Source organism: Oryctolagus cuniculus, chromosome 5 (assembly GCF_964237555.1).
Source record: "Oryctolagus cuniculus chromosome 5, mOryCun1.1, whole genome shotgun sequence".
Lineage (NCBI taxonomy): Eukaryota > Metazoa > Chordata > Mammalia > Lagomorpha > Leporidae > Oryctolagus > Oryctolagus cuniculus.
Genome location: NC_091436.1, coordinates 34,450,673 through 34,460,326, shown reverse-complemented (window position 1 = coordinate 34,460,326; position 9,654 = coordinate 34,450,673). Strand labels below are relative to the sequence as shown.

At 39.9% G+C, this 9,654-nt stretch overlaps 1 long non-coding RNA gene across 1 annotated transcript; it reads right to left on the bottom strand.

Annotated features, from left to right (window-relative positions):
• Positions 1-1,958: 1,958 nt before the first annotated feature.
• On the bottom strand, positions 1,959-8,568 carry LOC127493229 (uncharacterized). Its single transcript, XR_007923345.2, has 4 exons — positions 8,513-8,568; positions 5,436-5,575; positions 4,629-4,760; positions 1,959-2,411 (listed from the first exon to the last, which is right to left on the bottom strand). It is a non-coding gene; the product is annotated as an uncharacterized lncRNA (long non-coding RNA).
• Between the last annotated feature and the right edge of the window lie 1,086 nt (positions 8,569-9,654).

The following is a 9,654-nucleotide window of genomic DNA, read 5'->3' as shown; positions in this document are numbered from 1 at the left end:
CTTCTATGAGGTCAACTCTTTTAGGCCCCACACAGGAGTAAGATCGTACGATATTTGTCTTTCTGTGTCTAGCTTATTACACTTAGCATGATGTCTTCCAAGTTCATTGATCTTGTTGCAAAAGACAGAATTTCGTTCCTTTTTATGACTAAATGTGTATGTGTACCTCAGTTTCTTCATCCATCCATTCAGTGATGGACACCTAGGTTGATTCGGTATCTTGGCTATTGTGAATAAACTGTGGGAGTATAGATGCTGACTCTTTGATTAGTTTGGAAATGATTTAATTTACTTTGAATATATACACCCAGTAGTGAGATCGCTGGATCAGTCTCATCATTTGGAAAATGAAGAGATGTCTGTCTGAGTTCAAGTAATAACTGTTATTAGGTTTTGGTAGAAGGATGTTTGTGGGGGGGTGGGGAAGAAGCAGAGGATTAGACAGAAAGAAAAAAAAAGCAAGAAAATCAAAAGGAATCCAGGAAAAAAAGGCAAAATATAATGCTTGCCATGAAAGGGCATTATAATTCACCGAGACTAACCATGAGAAAATAAAACAGACAGACACTGACCAATTTTAATGTTTTCTAACAGGACGAATACACCTTTCCACACTGTGAGCTGGTTGCTTGTTGACCCTGAGGATTTCTGTGTGTATAACAATAATTCTATTACTTAATACCTGCCCAGTGCTTTGAGTTCACAGATTCTCCATACAGTTCATGCATTTTGATCTTCCTAACAAGCCAATCTAGTATAAGTTGGGGTTTAGGAAAAGTGTAAGAATGACAAAAAGAGTCTGCTTTTTGTTCAGAACTGTGTTTAGGGTTGTGTTCTCATTTTGAGAGTGCCTTTCTGTTGAACTTACTTTCTCACTTATCTCTCTTGTGACTGAGATATTTAAAAGTTTTTAATGGTCAGGAATGCATCATGGGCGAATACTTTTTAGGGCCATATTGGAAGCCTACTGGGTTGTCCTACCTTGGATTAAAAGCTACACTTTGGCTCAAAAAGTATTCTCAGCATAATTTTAGTGTTTGAAAAGGATGGATTTTTCAAAAAAATTTTCTGTAGTATGTGTAATGCTTTGCCCAGGATCTTGTATAGAGAAGATGCTCAGTTACCATTCACTGAAATTGACTCTTGAGTGAAACTAGCTTTCTGTGAGCATCAAATCAATCTCTAGGATTTACTAGGTGAGTTGAAGACAAATTTACTATCTACATGTCCCTAGATGCAAGTATCTGAACTTGTTCATATTTGGATTTGCCTATATGTTTTGTATAGATAAGGTTAGTTCACAGTGGTCCTCCACATCTGAACTATTGGCTTAGTTTTGCTGCATGTAATTTAAGCAGAATTCCTATTCTCTTTTTGGCTTGTCACACTGAATTATAGAGATTGATAACAGAAGAAAAGCAATCAACCAAATCAGAGGTGTTTCTGATCCTACACAGAACTTATTAAATATACATGATAGAATGATTCGTATGTCTTCTCCAAGAGTTAGCAAGTGGTAATAACATTTAAGAGGAGGATGGGGAGAATTTTTTTTTATTGGTAAAAGGAATTTTTTATTAGAGAGAGAAAGAGACCAGGCTAGAATGAGAATTTAAGATAAAGATGCCAAAGCCATTTTTGATAGAAACAGGATATCTGAATTTTTTTGATGTTGAAATTTCAAATTTACTGATTTTTGTTTCATACTTTAATCACTCAATAATTTCATGGAAAATAACACTTCTTTGCATTTTATAACATTTTAATGAATAAAATAATAACAAAAATAATTATGTTTGTACTGTTTTGTGTGACATACCTAAGTAAGTAAATTTCTTGTTGTATAGACTCAGCACAACATTCCCTATTTTGCATCACTGTGCAGTGTGGAGTTTCTCCCTAGAATTGTATAACGTTCTTAATGCAATGAATTCCTTTTCATTAAGAATCTTTACTTCTTTCTTTTTTTAAAAGATTTATTTATTTATTTGAAAGTCAGAGTTACACAGACAGAGGCGAGGCAGAGAGAGAGAGAGAGAGGTCTTCCATCCGATGGTTCAGTTCCCAAATGGCGCAACGGCTGGAGCTGCCAGGAGCCAGGAGCTTCTTCCTGGTCTCTCACGCAGATGCAGGGGCCCAAGGACTTGGGCCATCTTCCACTGCTTTCCCAGGCCATAGCAGAGAGCTGGATGGGAAGTGGAGCAGCCGGGTCTCAAACCGGCATCCATATGGGATGCCAGCGCTTCAGGTCAGGGCATTAACCTGCTGTGCCACAGGGCTGTCCCCAAGAACCTTTACTTCTAAAAACATAAATAACTTGGTGGCCAGCGACAAACAGAACATGTGCACCTGTGCATTGGCATTAAGGGCCATTTGTCTTCTTTTCCCCAAACTCTTAGCAGAAGTGGTTTCTACTAGAAAAAGGAAGAAATTATAATAAGGTCACAGGAAAATGAAACATATCCTGTAAGAACCTAGCCACATGTCCTGAACATGGAAGATGCTCAGCCACTACTATTGACTTGAACTGCAAATTGATTCATATTTTTGACCAAATGAGAGTATCCCTCTATCAACTTGTCCACTTTGAGACTAATCAGTTTGGTGTTTGTTTGCTTGTGATGGGTTCTCACTGTTCCAGTTCTTTTATAAGCAGATACTTTTCCCATTATCTTTCCTGTCTTCTTTGTATTAACTTTCTTAGGATATACACAATCAATACATCTTATCACGTATGCTAGAGACTGATTTTTAAAAACTGATGATGTTATTTTTCCTATCTGGGAACCAACTCCTTGGAGTCCAGTGGAAGCACAGCGACAGTCTTGACCTGTGGCCTCAGATCTACTGGGTCAGAGAGCAGCTGAGTGCAGTGGTATTTGGATTTTATGTTCATGCTTTATTTCTTGGCTTTATTTCTGATTCATTGGATCAGGATTTCTGGGGATGAATTTCAGACTTCTTTTTTAAACAACCCCTGGAAAGATTTGGGGACCAACAAGTTATAGGATCCATTAGCCCAGAAAGTCCCTTCCAGTTTTCCTAGACTGTGGTTGCTCTGACCAGAGTTGCAGGCCAGCCATTCTGTGGATGGTAACCAAGGTTGACGAAAGAGCAATTCTTGAAGGTTTTCAAGGCTTATGAATTTTTAAAGCACCTATATTTCATGTCATATGAGAAGGCACTGTAAAAATCTTTTATTTTGGAATAGATACAACTCTTCTAAAATGAGAAAAAGGGAAGGAAGCTAAGATAGATGACTTCATGGAGTTGGAAGAGAAACTAAGGAAAATACATGGCACTGTAACTGGATCTGTCCCTTGAAATCTTAGCTGCCATTAAGTTCACAGTCACGCAGAGGTGTTAGGCGTGCTTGTCTGAGACCATGAGGCTTAATGGACCAAATGTGGCCGGAAGATCAAGAAAGCTAATTGTAACTACAAATCATGAAATGGATATATATAATGATTTAAGCATTATTCTGCAAGTGAATAAACGTTAAAGCTAGAGCAGCTGGGTTTTTTTTTTTTTTTTTTTTGGAGTAATTATATGATCTTGTGCAGTTTTTATTTTAAAATTTGTTTTATCAAATGCAACTCTAATAAGGGCAACTTCTTCCTGACCAAAACCCACATAGGAATGCCAATTAGGAATATACTTGGCTTCAAATAATAGAAAATGTGACATAATTAAAAGGAGTTCTTTTTCTTACATTTTTCTCTGGATCTCAATACCCTAAAGATGTTGGGATGATCATCTCCTGATTCCCTGGGCCTTAGCTTCCTGTTGGAGGTCAGCCGTTGCAGCCTCCGAGATAATGCTCTTGTCTTTCTAGGCAGGAGTGAGAAAAGTCAGGGCCGACTGCCTTACAATAGCCAAACCTGCTCACTCTGATGCCCAGCAAAATTCTGCTGACTTTTTGGCTGGAAATATGGCCACCTTTAACTAAAAGAGATCTGTTGAATAGATGAGTTTTAAGTTTCAAATTATACTACCTGGACTTTTTACTTTGTGTTCTTTGCCTTTCATTCTCCCTCAACACCTCAAAAGGCTTTCTTTCTCTGCTTTGCCAAACTAAATTTTGCAGTTCCTGGTGGCCTGCTTAGTAATTAACCCTGTAATGAAGTCTTCTCTGATTGTTTCCACATAATGAATTTCTCCTTTGCTAATCATTTGCATGCACATTCTGCACCAAATTAGCATGTATTTATACACCCACTGCAGTATTGGAGGCCTGTTTCTTTTTCATAGCTTATCTCCAAAAATAATTTATTCTCGTAACCCCTCAGTTTCTAGGACAGTTCTGTGCCTAGTAACACGTGCCGAGCGGAAATGAGATAAATGGAGACTGTGTCGCTGATTCTCCACTTTGCAGAGCGCACCGTGCAAAGCTCTGCTGGCAGCCCAAAGCCTGCATGTCATTGGTGCCTTTGTGTGTGCAACAAACGTTTTCTGATGTTTTGCATGCTTTATATTCACATGAATTGCAAGGACCACAAATATGAATCACAATCGTAGGCTCTATGGATTTCAGTTATCTCCAATGAAAGACTGGATTTGAGTGATCTCTACAGCATCCAAGAAATTTTCCTAAGGAAACTTGTGGTTCGCGTGAAATGACAATTTACCTCTTAAAGAGCTTCAGGAAAGGAACGTGCTGGAGGCACGAGAGTCGTGGGTACTCGTGAGCGTGGATCCTGGAGGAATGTGGCCTGGAGCCGCACTGGTGGAAGCCTATTGTACAGGCACTAGACGAACCCCTGAGCAGAAAGTGAACGACATGAGGGTTCATTTATGAGGGAAAGAATCCACGAACACTTACTATGGGTCTTGCTCTCCCTCCCGCTCATCCTTCTGCTTCAAGCTATTTCTGTGCTCATCTCACACTTTCTGTCTTTTTCAGATGTGCGTTGACAAATTAGTGAGACAATTTTTACTGGCACTTGCGTATTTCTCCTGATGGATATAGCCCTGAAACGTATGTGCAAAATACATCGGTTTGAAAACAACCACAAATGGTAAAATGGTGATTCAGGAAGCGTGGGGTCAGAAAATGAAGACAAGAAGGAAGAATAAGGAGACAGAATTGAAAGCACAGAAGAAATGCTATGCAGAATTGAAAAGTCAAAAATAAATCCTGTCTCTGTCTTCATGGCACAATTTATCAGTGTGGCACATCTTTATTCTTTAAGTCATAGCTATGTCTCCAAACAAGGTTGAGTCTGAGGGGGGAAAACACTACCAAAAATAACTCTGGGCCCATATGACTTAATTTTCACTTTTAACTACTTGGTGTTAAGTCAGGGGAGCCGATCACATGGATGAAAACATAATGCAGTCTTCCTCACCAATACGTGAATTATGTATTTCCCCACTGTTCATTGTCATTCATAAAAGGCAAAGGGTCTTCTTGGTGGAAAAAGTGTTCACTGTACCTGGTAAGTTGCCACGATCATCTTCCAAGGCAATGGGTTATTTTGGTCTTCAAGGCCTCATGGTCCTAGGAAGTGATTTATAGTCCAACAAGAGGACAATGCGATGTTTCCACTTTGACTACTGCAGATTTTTTTTAACTCTTTACAAGGAAAGATACATAAATGCAAATTTTGTTTCAGAAAAGTACTCCATAGGGCATAATCAGGAGAGTGCATCATTCTCATTTTTATAAAAAGAGATCTGTTCAGATCTTTTCAACAACCAACAGTTTTTTATGGTTTGTAGGACTTTTTGCTAAGAGAAAAGAGAGAGCAAATTATCCAAATTCCACACTTGCAGCCTAAGACTTCTTGGTGCAATGCAGAAACCCAAGATTTTGTTTAACATTTAAATGCCAACTTGCATTTTTAAGATTTTAAAAGATACAAAATTATATACTCATGACCCAGAAATTTCACTACTAGTTATGTACCCAAGAGAAATAACATGTCCACACAAAAATTGAATGAGTATTCATAGCACCATTATTCATAACTACCAAAAAGTGTACACAACTCAAGTGTCTGCCAACCAATGAATGGATAAAAATGTGGCACATCCATATGATGGAATATCACGCAGCATGGAATATCATGCAGCATAGAAAGAAATGAAGGAAGGGTTCAGACCACAGTGTGAAAATCCTGAAGACATTATTCTAAGTGAAATAAGTCAGACACAAAAGAGCATGTGCTGTGTGATTCCATTTATATAAAAGGTACAGGTTATACAAATCTATAGAGATGGAAAGTAGATTAGTGGTTTCCAGTGGCTGAGAGGACATGGAGAATGGAGACTGGGGTGAGACTTTTTTTGAGGATGGTAGAAAAGTTCAATATCAGATAGTGGTTATGACTGTACAACTTTGTGAGTATACTAAAGACTATTGAATTATACTCCTTAATGGTATGTTAATTTATCTCAACAAAAAAAAATGAAAAAGGCATTCTCTTAGTATCAACTGACTTTTAACATAAAAGTTAGATTCCACATACATGAATTGAGATCAATTTCCCAAAGGTTACACAAGTTTTTAAAGGATAGATACCACAAAAGATCCTATTTCAATATGGTAAAAATTTTAATTAGCAAAAAACTATTTGATTTTGTTGTTCTTTCAATATAGAGAGCTTCACTGTTCAGCTACTTAAAGCAACTAAAAGTAAATCAAAACTAAACAGATTCTCAGGGCATGTCTGTTGGGGGAGCTGGTTGTCTCAACCTCTCCAGTCTCATTTCTGAAATTCCCTTCCCTTTTGCGTGCCTTGCAGGTACCCCATGCCCTAATAAAGTTCTTAACTTTTCTTTCTCCATGCCTATGTCTGCCTCCACTCTGCTCAACTTTACCCATTGGAAATGTGGGATCCCTTGTTTCAGCTGCTGTCTGTTCACCCAAAGAATGACTGTCCGGAGGTGCAGCTTGAAGCCTGAGGTGGAGTCAAGCAGAGACACCCAGAGGCAGCAGGAAGACTCCTTGTGCTTATCAATGGAAGCACAGTGGGGACCACTGCTGGAGGACCCATTCTTAGTCCTCATTATGCTTCCTGCTCTGTCTGGCAGCCTCCCTTAGCCATACCGCATGGTTAGAAAGCTAGGTATTTGCTCCCTTACTTGGAGCAATCTCCAGAAAGCTGAATTATAGGTCAAAGTCCTGGAAATTTTGGATTGATCAGTGAACATTTCCTATGTTAAATCGGATACTATTCACTAAGTTTTCACTTCAAGTTGGCTGAGTTTCACATCATTATAAATGGTAAAGGTAAGGGATGGACTCTATGCTGTCTTCACAATTCTCTGTTCAGCTAGAGAATGAGACTGCATTATGGAGTCAAGTTTCTCTCATCCTCCATTTAGATGTTTTCTGCTTAAGAGGCTGCTCAGGCCTTTGTGCGTATGGTTTCTCGCTAAAGATCCAGCTCTCACATCTAACATCAAATGGGCATAAACCCAAATGGAAGCCCTCACTCTCCCCGTCCATGGTCTGCCCTTGCTGCTCTCCAGCCCTACAACCTGCGGATCCTCCTGTTCACGTGTGTGTGAGTGGATATTGCAGCTTAAACACAGGCATGAGGGTCAAGCCTTCTAAACCTACACACTGTTTTTCTTGCAATATAGGACACATTTTTCAACATATCTATGATGCATGCAAATAGGTAAGAGGATCTCAAGTAATTCTCTTGTAAGAATAGGGCAGGAAATTCTCCACATCCAGGGTAAACCAGGCCTAGGTTTAGGTCTAGAAGAGACTTCTGTAGCCCACGCCCCCTGCCCCTGTTCCACATGTGAGCAATTACGGGGCTCTTACAAGCTCTCACCAAGACACTCAGCAGGACTCAGGCATTAATGGATTTTTCTCACTTCTATTGTGCTGTAAAATTGAGTTTGTATTTATTAAAAACTTAAAGGGGTTTTTAATTCTGTGGATTTAATTTAGAAATTGCTGTGAAATGTAATTGATTTTTATAAACATGCCTATAATATGCTTGCATTATTAAGCATTTGTACAGTGATTTGCTTATGTATGTGTGCCTGATATCTTTAAGATGGCTAATGAACAAAATGTGACAGCGTGTCTTCTAAAAAGCAGAATTTACTGCTTTCAATTTTTGCAAAATTGCTCCTTTTCTCAAAATGAGAACCGTAGGAAGCTGCTGGAAAGATAATTTTCAGAAAGAAAGGTAAATTCAGCTCTTTCTTTATTAATGTCTCTTTCTTCCCAATATTATTTATCAGAAGTCAAAGAACTTGTTTGCCGCATGACCACTGCTTTCTCTAATTAGTTCTATACATACATACAGAGAGAGAGGGAGAGAGAGATTTAGAGTGATCCTACTACGTATAATTAAGCAGGGCTGTGTCCTGGTCTCCTATCACAAGAAACTCCCTTCAGAGAAATAGCTCCTGATATAACCACACAGTTTATTCTACACTGTGAGGCCTCCAGCGATACACCCTTCATTGGTGGAATAGTTTTCACGGACAGACCAGAACCAATTATCAAGGAAAGAGTTTTTTTTCTCATAAGTCCTTCCTTTACCTTCTGTATGTCCATTAATTCTTCCTTTGCGTCTGCATCCAGACTGACTCCATCACTGACGGAGCCCAGGGTAAAAAAAAAAAAAAAAAAGAGGAAATAAAATAAATTAAAAATAATAATAAAAAACCCACATCAGAGTCTCTTGTTCAAAAAACAGGAAAGAATTCTTCCCTTTCTTTCTGTCTCTGCCTTGACCTGCCACAGTGATTTTTGTTTGCTATTTAACATGAAGCTCCCTCAGATACAAGGGTACTTGCGGGCTGAGTGCAGACTCTCCCAGGTACCCCCAGGCCTGCTCAGCCACTTGGTGTCTGGGTAAGTACCAGCCTGCAACCCTCCCTGCACCTGTGCCCAAGTTCCCACCTGGCCAAATGGCTGTGGGGGTGGGAGGGAGGTTGCGGTGGGTGGATGAGCAAGCTGCTCCCACCCCTGTGCACCAAGCTGCCTTTGCATTTTGCTACAAAACACAAAGCAGTTAGGAGGATTAACACTTTCAAGAGGTAGCTTCATAGCACAGAACCCTAAGCATGGGGCACTCCATCTGAGCCTTTGCTGTACTGGGGGCAAACTCACCCTTTACCTCTTCTATTTTCTCTAGCACCCAGCGTGGAGGTGAACCAGGGTAGACAGTTAGCCCAGAGTTGTCAAAAGCTGCTGGACTCAAAATCACTGCTGTGGTCCCTTGCTGTAGGGGAGCATTGCCCATTAGATTTTCCCTAGTCATACCCCTAACTGCCCTTCTGTAGGGGAAACACAGGGGCCAGCTGCCAAGGAAGGCTGTGTAATGTTGGTCCCAGGTTCAGGTGGCTCTGGTATCCATTATTCCTGTCCTTGGTGATCCCTGGAGAGAAGAGGGAACAGCACATGGTCACCTGCGTGCCCACTGCGTGGCTTCCTTTGTCCCTGTAGTGCTGGGCGGAGCTGGGGAAGGGGAGGATAGAGAGATAGTTTCCAGGGTCATCCAGAACGGGTCTTGACTTGCATTCCTTAAGCAGGTGTAAATGTTAACCCTTTAGAGACACAGGTGCATCTGATTTACTGTTTGTGTTTTGATTTTATGTGTTTTATTTTCTCCATTTCGTGGTCATATGAGCCTGCATCAGCTTTCTATCCTCAGACATAAAGTATGAAATTCTATTCCA